Raw genomic sequence first — 12,522 nt, 5'->3', positions numbered from 1 at the left:
CAAATTTGACAACCTGGAAGAAATGGGCAACTTTCTAGTCTTACAGCCTGCCAAAACTGAATTGAAAAGAAATAGATCAACTGAACAGAGCAATCACTAGAGACAAAATTGAATATGTCATAAAAACACTACCTACAAATGAAGTCCAGGACCAAATGGCTTTCCAGGAAAATTATACCAAACACACAAAGAGGAAATTATACACATTCTTCTTAAAATGTTTCAAAATTTGAGGAAGAAGGAACACTTCCAAAGACAGTCTATGATGCCAACATCAGCTTAATTACCAAGATAGACAAAAATACCACCAAAAAAGAAAACTACAGGCCCATAATATTGATGAATTTAGATGCAAAAAAATTCTCAACAAAAGTTTAACCATCCAAATGCACAAAACATATCAGAAAGGTCATACACCATGACCAGGTGGGAGTCACCCCAGGTGCACCAGGGATGGTTCAACATATCAATCAGTGTCAAATCAATCAGCCATACACCACATTAACAAAAGAAAAGTCAAAAACAACATGATCATCTCAATAGGTGCAGAAAAAGCATTTGACAAAGTCCAACATCCCTACATGATAAAAACCCTTACCTAAGTAGGTATAGAGGGAACACTCCTTAACATAATTAAAGCCATTTATGACAAACCCACAGCCAATATATAATACTCAATGCAGAAAAGCTGAAAACTTTTCCACCAAAATCTAGAACAAGACAAGGATGTCCACTATCACCACTGTTATTCAACATTTTACTGGAAGGGCTAGCCACATCAATCAGACAAGCCAAAGAAATGAAAGGCATCCAAGTAGGAAGAGAAGCGATAAAACTGTCACTGGATGCAGATGTCATGATACTATGTGTAGAAAGCCCAAAAGACAACACAAAAACTACTTTGAACTCATCAACAAAGTCAGCAAAGTAGCAGGATATATGATTCATATTCAGAAATCAGTCACATTTCTGTATACTAATAATGCAACTTTAGAAAAGGAATACAAAAACACAATACCTTTTATAATTGCACTCCAAGAAATCAAATACCTGGGAGTACACCTGAACAAGGATGTAAAGCACTTATATGCTGAGAACTATAAAACATTAAACAAGGAAATTAAAAGAGATGTAAAGAAATGGAAAGATATTCCGTGATCCTGGGTTGGAGAAATTAATTTTGTACAAATGGATACACTACCACCCAAAGCAATCTTCAGATTCAATACAATCCCTATCAAATGACCTATGACATTTTCACAGAACCAGAACAAACAATCCAAAACTTTGTATGGAACTACAGAAAGCCCAGAATTGCCAAAGCAGTTCTGAAGAACAAAAACCAAGCAGGAGGCATAACTTTCCCAGAATTCATGCAATATTACAAAGCCACAGTCATCAAGACAGTGTGCTCCTGGTACCAAAACAGAAATATAGACCAATGCAACAGACTAGAGAACCAAGAAATTAACCCAGACACCTATGGTCCAACTAATATTTGACGAAGGATGCGAGAACATAAAATGGGAAAAATACAGTCTTTTCAGCAAGCATTGCTGGGAAGCCTGAACAGCTGCATGTAAATCAATGAAACTAGAACATGCCCTCACACTACATAAGAAAATAAGCTGAAAAAAGGCGTAAAGACTTAAATATAAGAAAATAAACCATCAAAATCCTGGAAGAGAACATAGGCAAATGCTCTCTGACATCAACCTCATGGATATGTTCTCAGGTCAGTGTCCCAAAGCAATGGAATTAAGAGCAAAAATAAATCAATAGGACCTAATCAAACTTACAAGTTTGGCACAGAAAAGGAAACCAAAAAGAAAACAAAAAGACAACTTGCGGAATGGGAGAAAATAGACACAAATGATGCCACTGATGTGTCTTTTTTTTTTTTTTTTTGTCTTTTTGCTATTTCTTGGGCCGCTCCCACGGCATATGGAGTTTCCCAGGCTAGGGGTCAAATCAGAGCTGCAGCCACCGGCCTATGCCAGAGCTACAGCAACGTGGGATCCAAGCCGCATCTGCGACCTACACCACAGCTCACGGCAACGCCGGATCGTTAACCCACTGAGCAAGGGCAGGGACCAAACCCGCAACCTCATGGTTCCCAGTCGGATTCGTTAACCACTGCGCCACGACGGGAACTCCCCACTGATGCGTCTTAATGTCTAGAATATACAAGCAACGTACACCACTCAACAGCAAAAACAACAACTCAATGGAAAAATTGGCAAAAGACCTGAATAGACATTTTCCCAAGGAAGATGTACAAATTGCCAGCACACGAAAAAATGCTCAACATCACTGATTATTAGAAAAATGAAAATGAGAACTCCCATGAGACACCACCTCTCACCAGTCTGAATGGCTGTCACTAATACATCCACAAATAACAAATGCTGGATGGGGCATGGGGAAAAGGGAACCCTCCTGCACTGTTGGTGGGAATGTAAACTGGTACAACCACTATGGAGAACAGTATGGAGGTATCTTAGAAGTCTTACATAGAACTACCATATGACCCAGCAATCCCATGCTTGCACATACATCCAGACAAAACTCTACTTAAAAAACACAGGCACTCAAATGTACATTGCATCTCTATTCACAATAGCCAAGGCATGGAAACAACCCAAATGCCCATTGACAGATGACTTGCTTAGGAAGATATGGTAGATATACAAAATGGAACACTACTCAGTCATAAAAAAGAACAAAATAATGCCATTTGTGGCAACATGGATGGAACTAGAGACTCTCATGCAGAGTGAAGTAAGTCAGAAAGAGAAAGACAAATACCATGTTATTTCACTTATATCTGGAACCTAATATAAGGCACAAATGTACTTCACGAACTTGCAGAATAGTTTTGTTATTGCCATGGGGGAGGGATTGGGTAGGTTGGGAGCTTGGGGTTAATAAATATAAACTTTGCCTCTGGAATTGATGAGTAAAGAGATCCTGCTCTGCAGCACTGGCACCTATGTCTAGTCATTTGTGATGGAGCATGACAATATGTGAAAATAGAATTTGTACATGTATGCGTAACTGGGTCAAAATTATGTACCATAGAAAAATTTATTTTGGGGAAAGAACTATTAAAATTATCATTACCATCATCAATTAAAGACTATGTAAGGGGTTTAAACATCTACACAAGTGATCTTGTTTTGTTCCATCTGTCAGAATCCCAATTTGAATCCACTGTCTCTCATTGCAATTTGAATCCACAGTTGTGGGTTCTTCATGGCTGAAGCTTTGGAATGGGAAATCTGAGGTTCCTGTTTTGTGTATTTTGGGTGTGTTGTGCATGTATGACTTTGCCAAAATTAATTCATCAAAAATCTGTAATTCTCAAAATACATAGGGTAAGTTAATTTTGGATTCGCATGAACAGGAAAATATTCAGTATTAAATTAACATTTGATGTTAAAGTTAAAATTTGTTGATTTAACTTATGTGCACAGGTCTTCAGAGTCATCAACATAAGTATAATAACATATTGTACCTAGGTTTGATAAAAGTCAAATCAGATACTGAGACTTCAGTTATGAAGAAGAGACTACAGCATCACTTAAGACTATGGTGTTTTGGTGCTGTGCTGAGATATTCCTTCTGTACCAGGAAGCATGTGCTTTTAGAAATGATAAAAAGTCCATTCAGAAAAGTTTGATGGGTTTTTCAGTAAAGAAGGGAGGAGGAATGGAATTGCATTTTACCAGGGGAACAGAAAGTAAGTCTGTCTTATAGCTTATTATTTTGAATGGAACAGTATCAGACAGAATAATATGGATGCAGAAAGTGATGGTAGTTTTATGGGAAGTGGACAGTGAGAAAGGACTTTGTGCTTGGTCAGAACTGACTGCATTGGGAATTCACGTTAATGAAGTAAACTAATTTTAAAGGTAAGCTAGTGCAAAACTTGAATTTGGTTTCTGTCTCTCTGTTAAAAGAAGGTTTTACTAACTTTCTTAATCTTAGCTTTTGATAACAGGTTACATGAATTTGCTGGTCTTTAATTTGCATTTGCTTTTGAAATCCTTTGTTACTTTGGTTGAATGAATAAGTAATGTTAATAAAGTATGACTCTATTTGACCAGGTGTTTTAAATTTTTCTTCTGTGTGTGTTTGTGTTTATATATATGAATATATATGTTATTTTTTTGCAAACTTATGAAGTGTAACTTACAGGGGACAATTTGTGCAATGAAATGTATGAACAAAATCAATAGGATTATGGCTAAAAAATTAACCCCTCATGGTCAGACTTGCCATCCCGATGCCCTTGTGTGCATGCTAACAGTCTGCCCTTAAAGCAGGGAAGTTAATATAGGTAAACAATAGGAGTTCCCATTGTGGAGCAGTGGTTAATGAATCTGACTAGGAACCATGAGGTTGCACCTTCAGTCCCTGGCCTTGCTCAGTGGGTTGAGAATCCGGCATTGCTTTGAGCTATGGTGTAGGTTGCAGATGCGGCTCAGACCCCATATTGCTGTGGCTCTGGCATAGGCTGGTGGCTATAGCTCCAATTAGACCCCTAGCCTGAGAACCACCATATGCCATGGGAACAGATCTAGAAAAGGCAAAAAGATTAAAAAAAGGTAAACAATACCTATGAATTAAAGAGCCAGGACTATGGGAAATACAAGAGGTGACTTGGTTCTTCCTGGCTCCTAGGCAAACCCAATAATGAAGAAGAAATACTTAGGAAATGTGTTTCCCATTTTGGGGTATAACTTCTACAATTCTAAAGCGACCATATTTGCTGAAAAATGAAGCTCCGTTTAGAGCAAAACCTTGTGATTCATATTCTAGTTCTGTGTTTCGAGGTTAGGGTTCACTTTCTAAAATTAACTTCCCAAAGAGTTCTTTGATGCTATGTGACAATATTTCAAAGTTTAGCTGGATTAATCAGAAAATATTCTAAGCTTGGGAAACTGATTGCTGTAATCAGATGCCCCATGATAACCAGGGGGTTACACACTCTGGAAAAGTATCATTTAAAGGGTTGTCTCCAGGCTAGATGAAAGTTCCCTTATCAGGAATTCTTAAGCCACATATGCACTAATAATGTGAATAAAATAACTCTGAAATTGATATTTCTCACGTAGGAAGGGCCTCTACATTGCATTGGTCTACAGAGAGAACTACTGACTTCAAAGTCACCTTATAACAAGGCCCTAATAACAAAACACCAAGGGCTGGACAAAATGAAAACACCATCAGAAGTATACCACTATCCCAAGATTGCCACACCTGACCCATGTTGTTGTTTGTTTTCCTACTGATTTAAATTGATGGGTTTCTCCCCTCCAAGGCTCTTATTATTTATGATCCATGGTGGGATCACCTCACTGGGCAGTATAATACCTGCCCTCACAAGGGCAGAAATATGATTTCATCTAATGCTAATAAAGCTCAATAAATAAAAATTGAAACTTTAGCCAATTGACATAACTTCTAATTTAATTTATTAATTACATTATTAAATCTATACTAATCTAAATATTAAGATTCCTTGTATTGGGAACACTTAAACCATCTAGGGAAAAACAGGGTAAGAACACTGGGCAAACCAGTATAAAACTTCCTTTAAAGGTAAGAGACAGACCAATCCACCTCAACAGGGTAATACTGGTCTGTTCTGGGTGAAGCTTTTCAATTTTTACTTATGACATTACCAATTCTTCTTTCTATATAATATTTTAATGGACCACAAATATCTTATATTATTTTTTGACTCCTTATCCAAAGAGGTTTTATGTTTATTTTATTTCCCCAATACATCATTATATTTTCTACTATACAGCATTGTGAGCCAGTTATACACACATGTATACCCTATTTTCTCACATTGTCATGCTCCATCGTAAGCAAATAGACATAGTTCCCAGTGCTACACTGCAGGATCTCACTGCTCATCCATTCCAAAGGCAATAGTCTGCATCAATTAACCCCAAGCTCCCACTCACTCCCACTCCCTCCCTTCTGCCTCCTGCACCCCCTTGAATCATACATCTATTCTCAAAGTCCATGTTTTTCTTTTCTGTGGAAAGCTTCATTTCTGCTATATAGTAGCTTGCAGATATCAGTGATATCATATGGTATCTGTCTTTCTCTTTGTGAATTCCTTCTCTCAGCATGAGTGTCTCTGTGTTATTTTTATTCACTGTTTTCAGAAAATTGCTATTTCCTGCATTTCCAATGTGTGCCTTAATCACTGAAAATGATAGACAGTTCCATGTGAGATCAGTGACCTCTAAGTATGGGAAAGTGCAACAAGAAGGAATATTTTCCTGGACCGTAATAGACTAGCAAGACAGGTGGTCCAGAGACCATTGGCTACTCCTAACATGGCCTTGTCCAGTATTAGCACATTGAGTGGCCTATCTCTGAACTCTTGGCCAGAATGAGGAATGTTCTTTCCTAGCACCGTGGGATGAAATGGTCATGAAATGCCTCTCAAAACTATGGGCAAATGTATGACCATGGGGGCTTATGGCCAACTGTGACCTCAAGTATAACACTTGCCTTCAGGCTCTCCATGGAGTAAAACTTGAGCCACAGCAGCTGTTTCCCTGCAGCACCTGCTGAGCAGAGCTCAGGGAGGAGACCAGGAGTGAGGCACACGTCTTCAGACAGTTCGATTTCAGGTGAGCATTTCTATGGCCCCAAATTCTTGCCTCTTCTCTCATCTAGAAATACAGAGATCGTTAACCATGGCATCTGCATGGGCCAGTAGGGAGAAAAGGCAGAATGGAGTAGCTGTGGGCCAGACATCCAAGGAAGACGAGGAAATATTTCAGGAGTAATTTTAGGCAAGCCTTGCCTGGCTAAGATCTTAGGGTTTATGTGCCCTGTCAGATATGATGCCACTGACGCTTCTCAAAGCAGCATCAGCTGGCAGCGGCAACCTTACATTTTCAAGGTCTCCTCATACAGCAACAGAAAGGAGACAACATGTCTTATGACCAATAGCTCCTGTGATTTATGGGTTAATACCACACCAAGTGTTAAAACCTCCTCAGATGAAACAGAAGTCGTCCTTCAACAATACTGGTATCAACCTACATCCTAAACTCCTATTTAAACTCATTTTTCTTTTCTTCCCAAACTCTATGGTAGCCTGTACCATGTCCATCCACCCAGTACTTGTCACCCCAGGCCAGCAGGAAGCAGATAGAGAAGAGTAGATGGTCACCCCTATCCCATATAATGGAAGGCTTGAATGACAGGTTTCCAGGAGGATGGAGACAGACCCCCATACACCCCAACCACTGCAGTTCACCTGAGAGACTTGCTGTGGACACCCCCTCCCAGTATGTGGATGCTCAAGTTGGGCAGCAAGAAACAATGACCTGTGGGAAACAACTGCCTGCAGAGCTTAACCTCTTACAGGGAGTAACTGCTCTACATCATGGGACTCGAGCCATTACACCTCCCTTGACCTTCCCCTCCTTCTTCATTGTCCCTGCAACCGGTTTCCAGCATGGACTTCATCCAGGGATTCCCACCACAGGTGCTTTGTAAGCCTAACACCTCCTTGCAGTCAAGGCTGATGCCATCTAGAGCTCAGCCCCTCACTTTCTGATGCCTTAGTGAATACCAATTGGCCTTGTGAATTCCTCTCTCAGCCATCCAAAGGAGAAAATATTAGGAATATTGTTTAACACACAGACTACTTACGTAGGATACACAGAAAACTCCATGTGCTAAAATTAGTGATAGCAAATCACTGTCAGTTTTTAACAATGTGAAAACATTGTGTATGAATTTTAACGTATTCAATGCAATGGCATATATTATCTTCAGAATGTTGTACACTTCTCCAGTTGTGAAATATTGGCCTCAACCCACAAGGAAAACTCATACCCCTTTGGATGGTGCTTCCCAAAATTTCCTCTCCTAACCGCAGCATTTATCCCTCTTTCTATATCTCGATGGCTATAGATATTTTGCTTGGTGCCCAGGGACCTTCCATGCCTTGCTTAGTGATAAAGGTTGTGTTTGTGTGTGTGTGTGTGTTTGTTTCCTTTATTTCTTTTTTTTTTAATTTTTATTTTATGGACTGCACCTGGGGCATGCAGAATTTCCCAGGCCAGGGATTGAACCCAGATCACAGCGGTGACAACAACAGATTCTTAACAAGCTAGCTGCCAGGGAAATCCTGGCTAAGATTTTTCTGAATACAGATGCGGCATAGATTCTAGTTATAAACTGGGAAGTGATACATACCATATGTTTCACTTTACTGGTTTTTTTGGTCCCATTTTCCAGGCCTTAATAACAGGCACCAAATGTGTATGTTTATAATAGGGAATTTATGTTTACTTCTGGGATGAAATGGATTTATTTATGTGATGGGTTTTCTTATTTATTAAAAAGATTCCATTGGAATGGGATTTTGCTGATCTCACTTTTGTTAGGGGGGGTTACTGTTTAAGTAAGGAGCTCATATTTTATGTTAACTGGACCAATTTCGTAGGAAAATAAGCACTGACTGAAGGTTATGCTCAGATTGCTAGGAGACCTGTCATCTGACAGCTACTTAGCTTAGCAACCATTGTGATGCATGGGTGATTTTATCTCTGTAGGCTTACCAAAGCAGCATTTAAAACTGCAGAGTTGAAAAACCATGCAGGTGAGAAAAGTAGCTGCAGAGAAACTAATCTGAGATGGCACATGCTCCTTCAGAAATTCAACCTGTGTCTCCTAAAGATGCACCAACTGGTTCAGAATCCTCCATTACACCTCCATGGTGTGATAACTCAATCACTGGGGACTTGGACTTGAGGTCTCAGATTGAAGAATAGGCTTTTCGGGCTTTGTCTGAAGGCTCCCTGATAAAAAAGCCATGTCGCACATTGTGTGCCTCTGAACCAGATGAAGACGATGATTTTCTTCCTCTGCCCTTTCCCAGAAAACTTTGGAAAACTGCTGAAAGTGATCACTTTAAGTCCATTTGGTGGGAAGCAAATGGAACCTTGATAGTGATTAATGAAGAACGCGTCACGAAAGAAGTTCTGGAGAGAAAGGCTCCCTTCAGAATATTTGAAACTGAGAGTATGAAAAGCTGAGTTCAACAGCTTTACCTTTATTCATTTAATAAGTTGCAAAGGAATTTTCAAAGATCTGCCTCACTAGCTGACTTTCTGGCAGAAGAAAATGAAGTCTGTGCTTGGATCATGGCATTAAGAAATTTCCAGTTACTACTTATAGAGGGAGTGTATAAAATTCTCTTTGGACATGTGCAAATATGTTCATCCATATAGGGTCAAAGTAGACCTTGAAAGTGGGATGAAGTACTGTTCCATTTTTATTATGATTATTTATTGTCTTTTTGCCATTTCCTGAGCCACTCCCATGGCATATGGTGGTTCCCAGGCTAGGGGTTGAATTGGAGCTATAGCCCCCATCCTACGCCAGAGTCACAGCAACCTGGGATCTGAGCCACATCTACAAATGATACCACAGCTCACGGCAACACCAGATCCTTAACCCACTGAGCAAGGCCAGGAATCAAACCCGCAAACCCATGGTTCCAAGGCGGATGCGTTAACCACTGTGCCACGATAGGAACTCCATGTTCAACATTTTTAATTTGAGGATGGCTTGGTCATAAATCATTGTCCTAGCCTCCTTGAGGCTTGTCAATGAACCTCAAAAAATGCAGGCCACAGAGCCTAATACTATTACTGTAAATATACCAGACATTTTTCCTTGAGGACAATAGTTGGCTGTGCCCACTAAGAACATTTTTGAAAATATTAGCAATGGACGTGTATTGTTTCATGATATTAACTCCATATGATGCAAAGAGTCAGATATTATGGTCTCTGTCTCCTCGTGTCTTTGTTTCAAATACCATTAAATAAATTTCTCCTTGGTTTTAGCTGCAGTTCTACCATAATCCAAACTTTAAATGAGGCTGTCCTCAAATGTTGGTAAGGAGGAAAAGAAGAGTCACGTATAAAAATGCTTCTCCAGTATCGGCTTCTCTACTTCAAGGTTGCAGCAAGAAGCACTCTAGAACAGGGCGTAAGGTGGATAATCATAATTCTGATTTTGAAGCAGAAACTCGTGGAGAAAATGCATTTTCAACCTCCACAAATTTACATGTGCCTTAGGTAAGAAGGCCTCCTACCAGCCAGAGAATTTCTAATACAACTACCCCCATGAGAAGTGATGTTTCTTCTACATCATCAGCATCAGCCAGACCACAGGACAAACTGTCATGGCTCAACATGCTACTTTAAGTCACTTGACCACGTTTCATATGCACTCACAAAGCAGTTACTCTCCAGCAAGTGGCCACATTGTGAATTTCATTACAACTACCACTTCCATTTCTCAGTACCACCTTATTTCTCCCTTCCCGAGTGGTTATTTTGGAATGGCGGTGAAGCCGTCCCCTTTTCCAACCAGATATCAGAATATACCACCAAGAGAGGGCCCTTTGTCTAACCCTCAACCAGCCAACCATCCGTGGTTCCCAATGCCAATGGCCACTGATACCTCTGCTGCCTCTCTCTCAAGGCCAACACCTCCATCCTCTTCATTATTTGAACACCATCCTAATTTTGACCTATCAACGGTCTATACATTCTGCAGGATAGTGAAGATGAACATTTAGGCTTGCAAATGTCAACAATTTCCTGCAATTCCTTTATTTCAAAAATAAATATATATGTTCATCTTCATAGTTGCTATTTCGTTATTTAGGAAACAGATAAGAGTAAGAGGATGCTGTATTTCTTTTTCTAAAATGATGTTTATTTTTTCTACCATAGCTTGTTTCCCATGTTCTGTCAAGTTTCTACTGTCGAGCAAAGTGACCCAGGCACACACACCCCCAACCACCCAAGACCCACACCCATACACGTATGCATCCTTTTTTTTTTTTACATAACCCTCCGTTGTGCTCCATCAAAAGTGACTAGATGTAGTTCCCATTGATTTACAGCATGATCTCATTGCATACCCACTCCACATGCAATACTTTGCACGTTTTCTAACCCCCGATTTCCAGTCCATCACAATCCTGCCCCCTCCCCTTTGGCAACCCAAACACTGTTGTCCACGTTCATGAGTTTGGTTCAGGTGGAAAGTTCCACTTGTGCCATCTGTTACAGTCCACACATATGTGATATCGTATTGTATTCGCCTTCCTCTTTCTGAGTAACTTCACTTAGCATGATCTTCTCTAATTCCAGCCATGTTGCTGCAAATGGCATTACTTTGTTCTTTTTTATGGCTGAGTCGGGGTTCCATTGTGTGTATGTGTGTGTATATGGAACACACACATACACACAATCTTCTTAATCCAATCTTCTCAATGGACATTTAGGTTATTTCCCTGTCTTGGCTCTTGTGGACAGTGATGCAATGAACATACATGTGCATGTGTCTTTTTCAAGGGAAGTTTTTTTTCAGCTGTATGCCCAAGAGTGGGATTTCTGGGTCGGTCAGGTACTAGTTCTATACTTACTTTTCTGAAGTATTTCCATGGTGGTTTCCTTAATGGTTGTAACAATTGACATTCCTTTCATCAGTGTAGGTGAGTTTCCTTTTCTCCACACCCTCTCCAGCATTTTTTTTATGTGTGGACTTGTTAAGGATGGCCATTCTGACAGGTGAGAAAGGTACCTCATAGTAGTTTGTATTTTCACTTCCCTAAGAAACAAAATGATGTTTAGACTTTTTTTTACGTGCTTTCTGACCATCTGTATATATATTCTTTCATGGAATGTCTATGCAGGTCTTTTGCCCCCTATTCCATTGGGTTGTTGGTTTTTTTGTGGTTGAATTGTATAAGGTGTTTGTATATTTTAGAGATTAATCCCTTCTTAGTTGCATGGTTGGAAACAATTTTCTCCCATTGTAAGTTGTCCTTTTGTCTTTTTAGTGGTTTTCAATGCCAGATTGTTTTGTGGTTTTTCCATATTTGAAAATTTTGGTAGTTAGACAGGAATATTTGACATGCCTCCTTGATGATAACGGTTTCAAAAAAGAAAATGCAACTAAGGAAAAAGACAGTGGGAGTTAAGTGATTTCTGAAATAGTCTAGGTTGTATTGAATGGATGCCTAAATTAAGATGGTAGGGAAAGAGGGGCAGATGAAGTTCAATTTTGAAAGGGAAAATACATATTCTTTATGTAGCATTTTCTCAGCTGCATTATACTCTGTTATTTCAAAGGGAACTTGGGTCTTACCTGACAAGATTGTCTTCATTATAAAAAAAAATAAATTTCATGGGGTTCCCACCATGGCTAAGAAGTTAACAAACCGAACTAGTGCTGATGAGGAAGTGGCTTCAACCCCTGGCCTCACTCAGGGGGTTTTAAAGACGCAGAGTTGCCATGAGCTGTGATCAAAGTGCAGATGTTGCTCAGTTCCAGCATTGCTATGGCTGTTTTAGGCCAGCAGACACAGCTCTGGTTTGACCCCTAGCCTGGGATCCTCCATATGCCAAATGTATGGCCCTATAAAGACAAAAAGAAAAAGATAAGCAT

General features: G+C 39.7%; 1 pseudogene; it reads left to right on the top strand.

Annotated features, from left to right (window-relative positions):
- The first annotated feature begins 8,684 nt into the window (after nt 1–8,684).
- On the top strand, nt 8,685–10,642 carry LOC110257963 (heat shock transcription factor, Y-linked pseudogene; annotated as a pseudogene).
- Nucleotides 10,643–12,522: the final 1,880 nt, after the last annotated feature.

This window comes from Sus scrofa, chromosome Y (assembly GCF_054392235.1).
Source record: "Sus scrofa isolate SSC_HxYL_T2T_F1_AM1 chromosome Y, Sscrofa_HxYL_maternal_Yorkshire_Landrace_v2.0, whole genome shotgun sequence".
NCBI lineage: Eukaryota > Metazoa > Chordata > Mammalia > Artiodactyla > Suidae > Sus > Sus scrofa.
Note: the sequence above shows the minus strand (reverse complement) of the source record. Positions and strands in the feature narration are given on the sequence as shown.